This window comes from Pempheris klunzingeri, chromosome 8 (assembly GCF_042242105.1).
Source record: "Pempheris klunzingeri isolate RE-2024b chromosome 8, fPemKlu1.hap1, whole genome shotgun sequence".
Taxonomy (NCBI): Eukaryota; Metazoa; Chordata; class Actinopteri; order Acropomatiformes; family Pempheridae; genus Pempheris; species Pempheris klunzingeri.
Window position 1 is genome coordinate 3402702 of NC_092019.1, and position 17004 is coordinate 3419705.

The window sequence follows — 17004 nt, forward strand, 5'->3', positions numbered from 1 at the left end:
TGGATTTGATCCTCTCAATGCTTTCATTAGCCTAGTAATGGGATAGGAGCAAGACGGAGCCCCTGAAGCAAAACTTGTTCCCAGCCGAACTGGAGGTGTGTGTTTGTGTCTCTGATTGTGTGAGGGAGAGATGGAGAGAGACTCGGTGCAGATAGAGTTAAAGATGGCGAGGACGATGAACTAATGTTTCATGTTGTGGGCAAGATAAAGACAACTCAAGAATATCCATGTGCATCAATGAGAAATTCTTATTTTTTCTGTATTTTTGCATTCAGAGACTCATGACATCATCAGCTGAAACGACACACACGAGCCACCTCACCTCAAAATACACAAATGAATTTACCAAATGCATTTCAGATCATTTTAAAGGCTGTCTAGGGAGCATATAATAGACTATTTAATCCATTTTATAACCACTATTTTAAATCAAAAGACTGGAAACCACATTTACAAAGTGAAAGTAAGGCCTGAAATGAGTTGTGTTGTCTGACTATCCAACCTTTTAGCTCTGGATTGGTCTCCACACATGACCCTGTTCATACACTCTGTGCTATCATACACTCATTATGTCAGCGTATACTGTAGTGTGCTGGTGGAGGTTTGTGCAGAGAGACTTATTGTGTGAGCTGTAATCTACAGTTTTAGTGATTAGAGGTATTTTCCATTAATTAGTCATTAATCAGTCAAAACTGTAGCTAATTGATGGTAACTTCAAATGTAGTTGTGTTCACCATGTTCACAATAAGAGCCCACGTGAATGGAGGGGGCCATGGAATTTGATAAAGTTAATAATTTAGTGGATGGCCGGTTATAATATTACTATTTTAGTCCCAAAGAGTTTTTGATCAGCGGTGTCGAATGCTTTTAAGAGGTCAATGAAAAAGGGGCAGCACAGGATTACTTACTAATCTTAGTTTTGAGGAAAATGTTGATATTCCCAGCTGCCTCACATTTCACCACATAACTCCTTGAACGGCGTTCATATCGCAAACACGACTTCCTGCGTTGTAACCACACGAGCTCACTAGCTCCATTTGAGAGCAGCATCAGTCTCACGGCTCATAATGTTGTCACACCTTCACAGACTCCAGTGGACAGTCGCTGTCAGACACCATGAAGACTTACATTTCTCTTCTGTGACAGTAAACGTCACACATGGCTCCACATATAACTGATAAATCCTTCGCCTCTTTAGTTATTTAGGGCCGACTAACATTAAGTGTTTTCATTCTGAAAGCCTGGCGAGGACTCTGCTGGCACTCACACACACCAAGACAGCTGTAGCCCAGCTGCAACACAGGTACCCACACTGCACTCTTTCTAATATGGGCATGACGGACGGCCAAAACGCCACAGCATCCATGTATTTCCTGCAGAGACTTGACGTCTGATACCCAGTGGCCCCTCATAGTCTTGCTCTAACATGCTAGAATGGAGGGCCCTGGCAAATATTGTATTGTATTTCCTCTTTAAATGCATGTGTAATTCTGACGTTGGTGACTACGACAGTATGATTTACCTGTATTACTCTTCTACTAATAAAATCTACGCCATCAGAGGCAATCAAACAATGCTGCACAAAGGTGCTTCACTGCAGGTTTGATATAATGATTCACTTGATTATTGCTAGTTTTTTTGTGAAATAAAGCAACATATCTTCTTTCCCTCACCCATACTAGTTACTCACACATAAGCAGTGTAGCTGTTAACCATGTAAAACGTGATTAACATGCTGATTTCTTTATTTTTTTTTTTTTTGTCACCAAAGTAATTGCTTAGTATGTATGCAGCAGTGTGTTTCTAGCAGTCACAACCTCAGTCAATTTATAAAAAAAAAAAAAAAAAAGCTTCAATCACTGAGCAGAACATTTAGTGCATTCCACTGCTGTTAGTGTTGAGCTTTATGAAAAAGGCCTCAGGTCTTATTTTTTTTTTTATCCTGTGAAATGTTCACCGTTGGGCCAGTCAGCGCCAAATGAATATGCCCTTATCCACCAACCGTGTGCTTTAGATTCACAGACGTGTATACAGAATGTGTGTTTATACCAATCATGTCTGACACTCAAGGGAAGTAGCTGGCACGAGTCATTATGCTGCATTTCAGATCCACAGTGAAGGAGGAAGGGAGGATGTGTCAGGGAGAAAAACAAACATCACATGTGCTTTTTGTCTCTGGACTGCAGCATACTGTACTCAGAAGTGTGCCCTGAAATATTCCCTTTCACTCAGCCTGACAGTCAGTGTCTCTCTCCCAGTCTTCTCTATTGTGGGCAGACAGATGGGAGCCTCAGTCACCAGAAAGGGGGTCTTTGATCACAGTGAAGCCTGGGTACATTATGAGGGATATGAGTGGTGGTGGTGGTGGTGGTGCAGGGGGAGGTGGAGGGGTAGAGCAGGAGCCTGTCAGATTTGCCGTCTGTTGCTCAGGCTGATCTGAAGGGGAGCTCAGGAAATGATCAAAGCCCAGGTTAAGTCTCTAATAGAGCTGTCTTTTAGGCTAATCTCTCTCCTCCCTCTCCCAGCAAAAGCTCTCAGCCCTCCACCCTGCACTCTGAGAGGCAGCGTGTCACTTCCAGCACCGCCGCGTGTCTCATTCAGGATGACGGGACAACACAGCTTTAATATCAACACATATTGACATACCATATGTTGTTTTGCAGGAGTGCTGAAAATGAATCTCACTTATTTTATGCTTGACTGTTTACACTGGTGCTCACAGTTGTCCTACTGTGTGTGTGTGTGTGTGTGTGTGTGTATATTTCAAATGGTTTTGAGTACATTTTTAAAGCCAGGTATTTCTCAAATGCCATATTATCCCTCCTAGCCTGATGTTGATGAACTGAAATGTAACTGTAAACTGTGTTATGTTTTTGGTGCTTACATTCTCCCTCTAATTAAGAATACAGCAGGATAATGAACCTAAAACTACCAACACTGCAGCTTTCAGATTTGTAAGTTGAGCTGTCTGGCATTGGGAAAAGGCAGCGTTGATCTACTAACTAGTGAAGCAGATGGTTTCTAACTTTGAGATGCTACAGTGTTATATGCTGGTTGTTGACTGACTTGTGTGTGTTGCCAGTAAACCTTTGTTATATATGCTATAAAAGTTATATATGTTTTATGTTGGTGCTGCTGTTTCATATCCTGTGTTGGTCTGTTGCTGTTGTTAGGTTACTTATTGTATTTAAAGTATATTAATATGTTTAAATACAGCCTCAGGACTGGGTCGGGGTCGAACTCTGCTTCATGCAGCCGTTGGTTAGATGTGTGGAGATGAGAAAGTAGGAAAGATTTAAACTTCTCCCTCTCTAGACATTTATTTTCCTCATTCTTCACACAGCTAATTCCATCACTATTTTTATATACAAATGAATGCAGCACCATGGCTGCCTTTAAGGAGACACTATCTAAAAGTGTACACCGTTATCCCTGTTCTTCTGATTGATTATTCCCCTAAATGAGGTCTAAATATGGACTTGCTTGTCTAAAGCCTATCCCTGCCTCAAATATGGCATGTAATTCTGCCCGTTGCTTTTGAGGATACATCAGATATCTTTCTCTGTGTTGGACAGACCAGTGGATCTTTTGCCTGTTTTTACAGGGTAAGATACCGAATTAAGACAGAGCTAAAGTGATTCTGAAATCCAGAGGAAGACAAACTCAACCTCTTCTACTCTAATTCGGTTGAAATGACACAGATAGAAGAATCACATTCACTCCTGATTCATAATAACTATGAGCATTTACAAGGACTCACCAGAAAGGCACCTGCAAGGCAAAGTAATACAGACCAACACTTTGTTCTCATTTAAAATATCTAGCAAACTACTGGATGGATCGCCAGTAAATATGTTCTACTGTCTGCAGAGGACGAACCCCTGACTTTTCATTTAGCACCAGGTCAAAATTTCAATTTGTCCAATACTTTGGTATATGACTAATGACAAATGCCAGCAATAATGACATTCCCATCAGTTTCAACTATATTTTCTCTTCCATGATAATTAGCTGCAGTATACTGTTAGCATTTAGCTCAAAGTAGCGCTGTGCCCCAGTGCAGTTTTGAAGACCAATGGCAATAGTTACAGCTGTAAAAAAAACAAATGGAGTTTGAGCACAGTTATTGTTTCAATAGATATCCAATCAAAAAGGTGAGCAAGATTGATTTGTAATTCACATTGTTTTCCTGTCCAGTTTCAGCAAACAGTTAATAATCAAAACCTTAACTTCACGCTAAGAAAAAGCAAAAAAGTTGTCAATTTTGTAAAATCCTAGTAAGCCGCTGGCTTTTGCTTTTCAGGACTGCCAGCAGATCCACCGTGTGTGGAGGGAGAGGAGGGGTAGGGCTGAGGCTGTAACTAATGATTGTCTTTTGTTATCAGCTGTCAGTTCATCTTTTGGTCCATGAAATGTCAAAAAAATTGTGGAAAAAATGCCAACAAGGTAAGATATTCAAAAGTCATGAAGCCAAAAAGCTTTTCAGTTTATATATGACAAAGAGAAGCAGCAAATCCTGCCAAATGGCACCTGAGGATGTGTCGCTATTTTTCTTGAAACATGACTGAAACAATAAATCAGAGTTGTTGTTTGGACACAGCTGCATATATAAAAGGTTTTATTTCCTTGGGAGCACAGTAAAGACCTGATGACAGTATACCAGTCATCCTTGTCATTGTTTGACAGCAGTGTCTAGTCCCGCCTGGTTCTCTGCAGCGCACAGCAGACAGAGTGCTGAGTGTTAGACCTGACCCACGGATGTGTCCACATTGTTAGTTCCCCTTGACGAGCACTCTGAAGACATAGCCTTGCTTATTAAGCTTGAATGAAGCAAGAGGGTGAACTGGGTGTGAGAAGACTATGATGAGCTTTTGCTCCTCCAGCTCCATGCACTGCTGATGGGCAGTTAAGTGGCCAAAGTGGGCCATGTGTGAGACAGCCACGCATGGATTAATGGACCAACTGAGATGCCATTGATCTCAAGTCAGCCCTCTGTGACCTTACATCCTCGTATGAGCACTTTGGCTTCACTGTGCCTTCTGGCGTCACTGTGCCCTCTGCACCTTCGCTCACAGCGGCTCTCCAGCCACTGATGCCACTAGCTGGCAGCACAATCTAGGACGCTTTGTAAATCTGTGTTTTGTTAGACAGCAAACTTTGCAACTTTGAAAATACTTGTCTCTGGAAAACATCCACATTTTTTAGTAACAGATTTTCCACAAAATCCATAAATGAAGTAATTTTATTGCACTATAAAACAAACAAAAGCATTTTTTCTTTCTAAACGCCATGTTTTCTTTTTATGCTAAACTAATTACATCACACTCAGGGAAATATAGTGTACTGCTTGGTGGAGAATTGTGGCAAATCTCAAACTCTTGGTAAAATGTTTTGTGAACATAAAAACCATTTTCAGCTCAATGATTTAGAACTGATGAGGAGTCAAGTAAAAAGACCAAACACGAGTAAATGAAGAAAACATTTGTGAATTGCAAGAAAAAAAAACGCCGCAAATGTATCAAACACAAACTAACTGACAAACGGACACTAAGTCAGCTTGCTTTTTCACTTCCCTAAAAGTTTAGACATGTTTCTGGTTATAAATACAAAAGAGATATTAAAAACATATACGTTACATAGCCCTGGTCTCTGGATTGTACAGCCAGATTGTTAGAAACTTCCTGATTCTTTCATTGGCAGCCCAAGAATCCAGCCGGAGGTTTCAGTCTGGTCTCACAAGCAGTTTATTGTGGTCTCATTCTGGTCACATGTAAAGTACTCGCAGCGCTGGGCTCGTGACGGACCCCCACGGGGCCGGTCAGAGGAGCTACTGATTCAGACATCTCATTTTTAAATGCTTGTTGGACATCATAAAGTACGTAAGCTTTTCTGATTAACTGTTTAGGTTCGTGCGTCACAGATAGCACGTTCCTGTAGTGATGTTATGGTGATCTAATAGCTGTGGGTGTTGTTTGCAAAGGCCTGTATCTATAATCAAACTTTAGAATATGTTTTGCACAACAAAGGCAGTACAATCAAGGTGTTTCTGGTACATTCTGTCTATCTGCCTCACAAAACAATACAGGAGAGGAATGACTTTATCTGACCACTCTCACAGTGAGACATTTTATGGCAATATTAAAATTCTTTTCTAAAAATCTGTGAGTTCTGTCTGTCTAAATGAAGTCTATGGAAAAAATACTTATGTATATGTTCAGAGTGTCGAGCAATTGACAGACTTCTGCCCATCTGTGAGAAAATACATGACAAGAACACAAACTTTTAAATCTCTGAACATGTGAATTCCTCTTTGATTAAAACAGTCAAAGACCCATGAATGTATGGAATCTGACTGAACTATGAGAATCAGACTGGGTTAAATACTCAGTATAGATATAAGAACAACAGTATATCAAACTAAGATGAGACCATATCAGCAATTTGTAAGACTGGTTGTGTTTGTAGCTGTGGAGAGAATAACAACACAGCAGACTTTTCAATCCGACACTTTTATATTATGATGCTGCAGGGCAACAACTAAGGCTGTAAAATATAGATGTTTTTTTTCTAATATAAAGCCAATGTTTGGTTTGTAAGGTTTGATAATTTACCAATATTTTTGAATATTTTTTACAAATTTAAGCGCTTAATTGGATGAGACAAATCAAAGCAAAAAAAGTACCAGTGAAAATTAGATCATGAAATTGTCATTAAATATCTAATTTAATGGGTCCTGGTTTGAAGCATAATCAACAGTTTGAATTGAATTTCAATTTTGATCTTCATGTTTCTCCCAACTTTCTGAGAAATGATGTTTAGTTACCGAAGAAAAGCAGACTATTAAATAAGTGCCGACATAAAGCCTGAAGGAGGAAAATCAGTTGGACATGATTGATCCTTGATGAAAAAGAGTAAAAACCAAAAAGAATGAACCCAAAATCAGTGCAATTCTGGCAGCAAATGAAGCTTCAGTAAAGTTATTTTTCTGCGTTTGCCTTATTGAGCCGCTGGTGTTAAAGAATTTATAATAATATATTGTAATAATAACTTAATTTGTCTTACATGCAACTATAATAGCTGTTTGGAAAGGTCATGCTTTGTAACAAATTCTGCAATAAACAATTTGTAACTTCAACAAAGCTTACTCCTACGGTAAGGCAGGATGATCGATCAAGTTTGAGCAGAAATCAAATGTCCTCTAACTGAATGTATGTCACTGTGTTAATTGCTTTTTTTCATTAATAATTATTTAACGTCCAAATTTGCATTACAGGGAGATCATGAGGGAAAAAAAGGTTTATCAGCATGAGCACAAACTTAGATTTTATGAAGCTGAGATCACATAATTGATGCCCTATTCTAAATGTTTAAGCAAGATCAATTTGGTGGCTTAATGTTTGTTATCTTTGCATATCTTTCCTCACTCTGTTTGCAAATGGCCCGTCTCCCACTGAGCAGAGAAGTGAAGCAAAATTACGAGGAAGCTTTCATCAAAGACACAAAAACATCCAGCCAAACTGCAGCGTCTGAACAGCAGGATGTTCACTGAGACCACAACAAAGCTTTTCATGGAAATGATTTAATTCTAGTCTGCATTTCCTGCATGTTCTAGCTGCGGGGGACACGGTAGCCCACCGAACAGAGCAGAACGCCTCTAGATGGCTGCATGTGGAGGTGATGTTGTACAGTATGTACAGTATATATGTGTGTGTGTGTGTGAAGGCAGGGTGAATCTTTTATGAATTCATGTGGTTTGTGTTCTCTCTCCAGGTTGTCCTAGCGTGCTACAGTCATAATAACCCTGTTTGTCCATGATGAAGTGGCTGCACTAGTTTCTACTGTAACATCAGTGATGTATGAACATAGGAACTCTATATTCACATCGGACTTTGAGCTAAATATATAGTCTGAGTTAGAACATTTATTTTTTATTTCCAACAGCCAAAAAAAACAAACCTGCAACACCATTTTGTTTTGTTTTGTTTGATACTGACTTTGGTGTTTCAGCTCTTATGTTGAACTACTATTGTGAAATAATAAAAAATGAATACATTGAAATAAAATATTCTGTACTAAATATGACAGTGACACTGAAAAAAGAGGTAAGTTATTAGTTTTAATATTCTTTAAACCTCCATGACTTGACACAATTGACAGACATGTAGCAGCATTAACATTTATTAGGAGTCATGTTTGTGGCCATCAGGAAAGTCCAGTAGTCACTTTCCAAAAAGTGACTACTACCACTAACCCTAGTTTTGCAGCTCCTTCTAAAAACCACAATGATCAAAGCCAACTTTGTCTGTCAGCAATTTAGTGCTGGGAAGGTCGACAGTATGATTATCAGAGCTCTTTAACTGAGACCAGCTGGAAACAACCAGTGAGACTGAACCAGAACAATAAGGCTGGCTGCTGTAAACCAAACCAATGAGCTCAAAGATGCAAAAATCATATATAGTCAGTGTATTTACCTCATCTCATTTACTTTTAAATTAAATCATTTATTTAGTTAAGTAATTTGTGGAGCTTTTTTCAGCTTGCAGGTGTGCGAACAAATCACCAGGAAACTATTAATTACTGTGTGTTACGTTATGATAGTATTAAAAGTGATAAAGGGGTTGTGGCATTAAGAATGGGGAGTAATGAAAAATAACACATCTCCTCACTGTTTTGCATCTTGTTTTAAAATGAACCTGACTGTGGAAACATGCAAAACAACAATTGATTACTTACAATTGAAATATGTGAAAGAACAAATTATTTGTTACGTGACTGCAGCATCTTTTCGGATTCTTCTGATGGTGTGCATTTTTATCTTAGAGAAGTCGGAGCTGTCTCAGGGGTATATTTACTAAACCTGTCACAAAGTACAGCCAGAGGCAAACAATTTTTGGTCACAGCAGGTTTTTTTTTTTCAATTTTGCCGTGTATTTACTGACACTACAGATGTAAATGAGCCCAACCACAGTCATCTAATTTGCATGAAGTGCAACTAAGACCTAATGCGGGGCTGTCTGAATGCATGTTGCACATGTCCAGTATGCAAAAGAGTATAAAAGACAGTGTTTTCAGAGATGCCAGCACAAATTCTGGATGTGGAGTGCAATTTGACTGTTGGCGCCTAAAACAGGACAGCAAATCCTCAGTAAATATCCTCCTGAGTGAGCTGTCAGTTCATTCATCACAAATATTACCACTGAGGGTGCCAAAGGGCAAAACAATCTTATTTTACCAACAGTGGCTTTAACAAACCTTGAACACTTTCTGTTCAGTACAATTTCCCAAAGAAACAATGAAAAAATGAAACCATGGATTTCACACTTAATTTTTTTGGCCCCCAGGGTGTCCATTGGCCACTGAGAAATTCTATTTAACTGAATCCTGTAGGGGGTCGTTCGAGGCAAGCAAGCACAGAAACACACAAACTTTTCACTTAAACACAAAAAACAACTAAATATAACAAATCTAAAGTTAGACAGAGAGAGAGAGAGATAAACTGACCATCACACAGATCTAATGGCTTCTCCAATCTAAAACACATTGATGGCCTCATCTTAAAGTGGCTATAGAATACATTTATTGGGACATATTAGTCTTTTTGAGGACGTATACTAAGTTGTACAAGAGATCTCTGTTTTGGCCATATTCTTAGAGCTGAGGTCAAAGACACTGCTATCAGTTGTTGTCATTTTGAGTGATGTAAATCAGAAAATAACTGAAAATGTTGAAATAATTTCAATAAAATAGGTGTACAATGATATCAACATCCAACTCCAAATGAGTTCAGTTTACAGAGGCAGCTGCTTGATTGGCTTATGTTGCAGACTGGGTTTGTATATTGGTCAAATCCTTCTGAGAACAAAAATCAAACCTTGTCAGCTCCACCTGCAGTGCCAGCTGTTGGGATCAGGCCAGGTTCTTATTCTCTCAGTCAGCTGCTCGGTGGCTAAATTGCAGATTTTTGGAAGAGTAAAATCTGTCCCTTACTCACTGAGGAGAGACAGCCACTGACCTCAGGCATAATGAGATGGGAGCTCTTGATTATGTGCCTCTCTGATTTGAGAGTATAATTGAACATGTTGCAGATAGCACATTTGTGCTATCGACAAGCTACTCTATGAGGGCGTGATGGTAATTCATCCCCGGCATGCTCAGGACTCTCACTCATTACTGTAGGAGAAATCAGGGCACTTTGTATTGATTATTCAGCACTTAAAACTGAGAAAAAGAAAATCAACCACACTGCCAAACTGATCATCATCTATAATCAGTTCACTGGGGTTTATCATGTGCAACTAGGAATATGATGTGTGAGACTTTGCCCTACAGCTTTCTTTTTTGTAATTCCACGCACTTACTCACAGTTTGACAGTCATGATAATGTTTGAAGAACAAATACCAAACACTCAAAGTCCTATCAAAGGCATAAATATAATCTTTGTGCATTCCCATATTGAGTTAGGGTCTATGACCAGTGGAAATGAACTAAAGGGATCACTACTAATCACCACCAAATATCACCACCAGACTAATATCTGATCAGTCAGAGGTACTATTTATAACATTCAGTAACTAAACAGTGTTGCATACAGTGGATAAAGGGATTCATCCTTTTGTAATTGGGCCGACTGAAAGTTACTATAACTAAACATATGCGTGGAAATAATTCTAAACAGTTAGAAAAATGAGTAAAAACACACCATGTGACACGTAACAAATATAAGCAATAAGAAAAATAAGATAGATTAATCGATAAAAAAGATTCTCAAATGATGCAGTCATTAAACATTTATATTAGCCAACTCTGCAGTGTATTAAGAAGTTGCAGCCAAAATAGTTATATTAAAAAAAAAAAGCAGGAATGTAATGGTGTTAATGAAAATATACAGTTAAATTAGAATATGTTGACAGTGGCCGAACAATATTCTTAGATAAAAAGCCTCATTATTGTCGAGGCACTAATTTGTCCCCATCCAAGCATTTTAGCTACACACCTCCCATGATTATGCAGCAAGGAAATCAGGGGTCTCACAAGCAAAAAGCAATATTCTGTATTCTGCAGTCTTGTTTTCTTTGGGCGACACTGCGGTGCTGTCCAGTCACATCTGGCCGGCTTTCACATACAAACTCTACGCCAGGTGCTCCAGATTCTTCCTACAGCTCAAAGACACGGAGTTTAAATTGTATGCATGTGTGAATGTGAGTGTGATTGGTCGTCTCTCCCAAAGTTGTTTTGTATGCAGACCAATGTCAGATTGTCAGATCAGGAAATATTACCATAAGTCCAAGCAGGTCGACATATGTGGTTTTGAGTTAAGGGTCTTAACAACTACTGGATATTCCTTTATGACCCAAAACCTGGAGAACCGTTCCCCCTAGTGATAATTAGCAGATGTTAGCATGCTAACAAGCTAAATTGAGATGGTGACATTTTGCCTGTTAAACTTTAGCTTGTTAGTGTTGTCATTGTAAACAATGTAGCACATGTGGGCACAAAGAGCTGCTTTAATATTTATTCAAACAATTTCCTGTTCTTACACCACTTCTCGCATTTCTCAAATGCCTCAGCAGGGATATAAAATAGGACAAAATTAAAGTTATGACTGTATCAGGCCCACTGCTCGAACCATGGAGAGACTACATTTGTCCAAAGTGATTTTGTGAAGGCAGTGCATATCAGTACAGCTTTGAAGTGGCATGCTGATATGAGCATGTTAAAGTGTCGACATGTTAATGTGAGAGAAAGTTTAAGTGTGAAAAGATAAAAAGCTGCTGAAATGATCCAAACCATTTACCAAACACTGGTTGCGAAATAAGCCTCTATGGATCCCTCAACCTTCCAGGGAAGGCAGCATCAGTGGAGTTTGTGAAATGAGCATGAAATCATAAGTGCAGATTATGTGTTGTGGGCTCTAATGTGAAAATTATGTTACTCCCCCATGAAAAGATTGTGTGACAGTGACGTGAATTGGGCAGCCATTCTCACCCATTTCATCCATTAAAAGGATACAGTTGTATGCAAAACAGAAGATCGTTGGCTAAGGTTAGATGTAAGGTCATTGGATATGTGCAATTAAGTCATTTTGGCTGGAAGTGCCATAGATGACACATTGAGAGTAAACTGTAAACTGTTTCCAACATAAGATGTGCTTAATACTTTTGTTCATGTTTTCGAATTATAGATGGAAAAAGGTGGTAAGAGTAGAAACAGGAAGTATACCTGGACTAGTGGATATATCTATGCACCGTGGAAGTTTTTATTTTGTCGGCGCTCCGCCCTTTAACAGACTTTGCTTTTGGTTATTGAGGGGGTTGAAGTTCTGCCTCAGCAACCAAATGGATGAATATCTGGTGAGGCTGCTGCTTGGCTTAATTTACAAATTGCAGTGATGCAAATTTTGACAGGCTTAGGAAATATGCCCCCTTGAATTGAGACACCGTATTCATCAGTGAGAACAACTCTCACCCTCTGGTGTCACTGTCAGATAAATAATGATCAGACATGTGCTATGTGCCACGCTGCAGGACGGTAACTCTACTGTGTTGGTCCCATCAGGATGGGGCCGACTCCTGTGGCTGTGAGGAGTGGGTGCTTTGGGCTTTACCAAGTCCATCTGGTCTTTCTATGGCAGTTTGGCACTGGTGGGGGAGGCCACGGTGACACAGGTTAAAAGCAAAACAATTAGGCAGGACTGACCATCAAGTTGGCCTCACCACTTAGCTTCATCCCAAAAGTTGACATTTGTCTGCAGATGCTGGCAGGTTTCCATTCTATGTGTAGAGAGATGATACTCCACCTGAGGAGCGGTTGCTGTAGTCAACTTGGATTAACGGTGGTTACAATGAATTTCAATGATGGTTTTTTTAGGGTTTCCATAGTGAAATAATTTGCATCCAGCTCTTTTTCTGCTTTTTGGTTTTGTCTGTTTTGTGCTTCTGAGCACACCATTAGACCGAAGGGTTAGTCAGGGGGAAAATTGGCCTGATCAAGTGAGTCCATCAAGTCATTAAGAATCACCCTCTGGGAATTATCAATATATATAATACATAAACAAATGGCAATCTCTTCTATAATGAACATTTCTATCCTGAAGTGTAGCTATTTCGAAAGTGGTAAATATATTAACAAACTGGTGAAGTTCATCAGGGAATTATTAAATAAAGTAATTCCTGACAAACAGTAACTTAACGACCTGACCAACTCAGCCATGTCACAAATTCAAAAAAGGCATTCGAACCCTGACACACACCACCACCACCCTCATAACCCCTCACATGCTCCACCCGCCCTCGTGTACCCCCCAAAACCGCTGACACTCGCCCTCACACCTCCGTCAGATTGTTGCTCCAGTGGTTTTCTATTTCTCCTCATGTCTAAGTTACTTTTCAGACATTTGAATGCCTTAATATGACATCTGAAGCTCACCCAGAATTCATAGAGCCATAGTTATTACATTATGTAACTCTCCTTTCACATGGCAGCCAAAATTGAAAGAAGTAGGGGGTGAACGTGATGTTGCTTCATAATTTTGGGGCGGCATGTCCCAGGTTACATCACAGGTTTTGGTGGTCAAAGGACTAAATGATTAGATTTTCCCCAAGAAAAAGGAAAATAACCTCTGTTGTGTTACAACACTAAAAACCAAACTAACTCTAACTCAAACAGTAGATGTGGTGTTAAGTTACACTTTAACAAGAAAGAATTACAGCTGTGTTGTATCTGAAAGGTTAAACTTTGTGTTGTATTGTGTTCAGTATAGCTTTGTTTCTGCCAGTTCGTTTGGATAGGAGTATGAGATCCTAGTACTGGACACAGTTTGGTCATACACCCATCCTGCAAGGCCACCCTGAACCCAACCTCCACTGTAGCATGCCCACTGGATATCCATCCATCATGATAATGAAAGGTTAAAGATGTGTATGTGGTGAGGTGATATTAGAAATGCACTAAAGGTCCTTCAGTTGAAAAATGACAAATTCCCCAAATGTATCACAATCTTGTTCTGCTGCTCGACTGACTGCATGCAATCATGTAATTACCTGTACGATTTGTCGGTATAGCTCAGTGAATAGAGTTAATGACTTGTGATGTACGGTGGAGGGTCTGTGAGGTCTCACAGTTCTTCCTTCAGCCCCACCATAAATATCTTTTTCAGTGTCCAGCTCTGCTTTGTCTCTGCCTTCACCTTCCCTGTCTCTGTTTATTTCAGGCCTATATTGATCCTCTTCCTGTTCTTAAATACAGGGACTTTTGTGCATTTTCACGTGTCTACGTTTTATCTATAACCCCGCACTTCTGACCATGTCAGAAAAAATGCCAATTGCAGTCATTAGTAGACGTGGTATTTGACAAAAGCATGGGTGAGAAAGCTTCTCTGTGGCGCTTACACAGGTCGTGATGTTGATCTCAGTCTGCTGTAATGGCTCCAGGCCATTAACCAACCCTGTCATTTGTAATGACATGTGCTTTTGGAAAGGGAAAATGGTGCTGCCCACATAACTTATACGGCAGACTCACCACTCCTGCTGCCAGCCTTTGGCTTAGTGCCATGCCATTTTTCCCCATCCACTCTATCATCATCACTGCAGTTAGATTCTACATTAGAGGCTCCCACAGCCTTTGATGTCCATTCAGTTCCTACATCTATTCATTATAATAACAATACACATTATTTCAATATAATTGCTGTAAATGTCAGTTTTCCTACTATCTCCTATCACTAATTAATGCAACTTTGATGTGTCACTTATTTAAAGCCTTTATATTTATTCTTTAGAAATCCTTCAGATGTGTTTAACATTTCACATTGTTTGAATCTAAAAATGTAGATGTGGGCATAATGTATGAGCAGCAGTAGTCACCATGACTTAGAAGTCCCATATAATGGTACAGTAAAATGAGGGTTTTGTCTGCATAGAATAGTTAAAGACACTAGTGTTGCTTAAATTACATGGTGCCAGTACCAAAATCTGACCTGCTGAATACATCATGACAGAAAGTAATTCAGTTCACTTATAAATGTGAACAAAACACCAGCAAGCAGAATACATTTTATCACCAAACGACATTTTCCTCTTGCTTACCCATGTTAAAGTCACGTGTCTTTTATAACTGATCCATCCAGACCAACGTGTGACCACTGTATCAATGCATGTGTAATACTTGCGTAATCCATTTGGTTTGGTACTAATTGGTGTTTTTTCCAGTTATTAAATGTCCTTTAGGCTGCTGTAAAATAAACCAGACTGTAGCCATTTTAAAAAGAGGGACTCAGTCTTCTTGTTGTGGATCATTCTTTTAATTGATTATATAAGTGATGCATATCTTTATGCAAATCATTCTGTGACCCTGGTAACACATAAACCAGTCAGCGTGTGTTCTCTGATCAGACAGAGTGCTGTCAAGTTCATTCTACTCTGTTTTATTCTGTGTATACTGTTTTTTCATGAAGTCCATCAAACAGTGTGTAACTCAGGGATCCTGCATGTAAAATTGCTGTAAAATCTCTTTTTTTTATGTCATCTGTCTCTACCTGTTTGCCATTGTTTGTCCAATAGCACTAATACAACTCACAGTCAGTTCTTCATGAGGTCTTTGTGTCCCCAGAGAAAATAAATAGACACATTAGAAGCATTAAATTAGTGTGTGACCTGCTGCCGGTCAACAGAACTTGATTTTCCCACGAGGGCCCTGATGATGCAGGATAGCAATGGCCACAAGTGTCTAGTCAGTGAGTTACCTGTCAACACTGTATGACTTCATATCGGTTAGTTTGTAAAATGTCAGTGTGAATAAGAACCAGAGCAGAACTCAAATATAACAATATATACTGCCCTCGGGACGTACCAATTAAAATAAATTAAATATCATGATTATTATTATGAAATTATTGTTGTGGCAGAAATGATTTAGGATTCATCTTTAAGGTTGGCACAAGTTAAACTTTACACAACTGTTTGTTGTAGTTTAGTAAAACTATGGTGGTGCTGGTGAGGCTTTACTTGAGCTAAATGCTAATATCAGGATGCTAGCACGGTCACACTGACGATGTTAGTGCAAATGATGTTTACCACGGTCACCAACTTAGTTCAGTGTGTTAGCAAGCTAATGTGTCTATATTTGAAACAACACAAAGTTTAGCTGAAACATAATGGATGATGTCACTAGTTATACAGGTATTTGGACTAACTGAACTTTGAACTTGATGTTCACTTCTTCTTTTGTGGAACATGGAGGTCTGTACCAGCAGTAGTTGAGCTGTTTCAGTCTGGACAACGAAGAAGAACAAAGGTGTCACAACACTGGTCACAATTGTTGGACAAGAAAGAGCAAAAGCACCACAAAAAGGGCCATTTAGCACCTAAACATAAAAACATTATCATGGATTACTTTAGGAAGCTTTGACAGGTCAGTTTGGGACAGTGAGAGATAACCACGGACTGTAAAGTCTATGAACATTGCATTAGAAACATCCCCTTTACATTTATTTCAGCACAGATGTGGTTTTACTGTTTACTGACATCTCCGTCAGTAATTAAAGTCCGATAATATGAGTTTGGGCTGATAGCAGGGAGCTGGGGTGGAGCTGAGGAGGATTGAGCACACAGCATCCCGAAACAATTTCTTTAACTTAAATAAGTAATATTAGCTGTGACAACATTTAATTTGCACTCTTAGAAAGATGTTTTCAGTGTCTTCAGTGTCGTCTGTCATTGGGCCCAGTAGATTCATGACGGCACAGCCGGAGAGCCGCTTCAGGGCTTAGTGATGGGTCGAAGCGCCGTTTAACTGCACTGGGCTTCCACAGCACTGCTCGCCCAGCTTTTGGCATGTTTTACTGTGTATCAATAACTGCTGGTGGAGATTTTTAGCAGACAGGATCTAGTCGCTATTAGTGCATCTTAAGGTTATTTTATTTGTTGTTGTCCTGTGGCCATGGTGGGGCTGCATAAAGACAGTATTAAAACTAAATCCCTCATTAAAGAAGAACGTTATGTCCAATA

General features: G+C 39.4%; 1 protein-coding gene across 1 annotated transcript in view; it reads left to right on the plus strand.

Annotated features, from left to right (window-relative positions):
- Positions 1-17004, plus strand: part of tsnare1 (T-SNARE Domain Containing 1) — a 115886-nt gene that overhangs the window by 27829 nt on the left and 71053 nt on the right. The window lies entirely within an intron of this gene.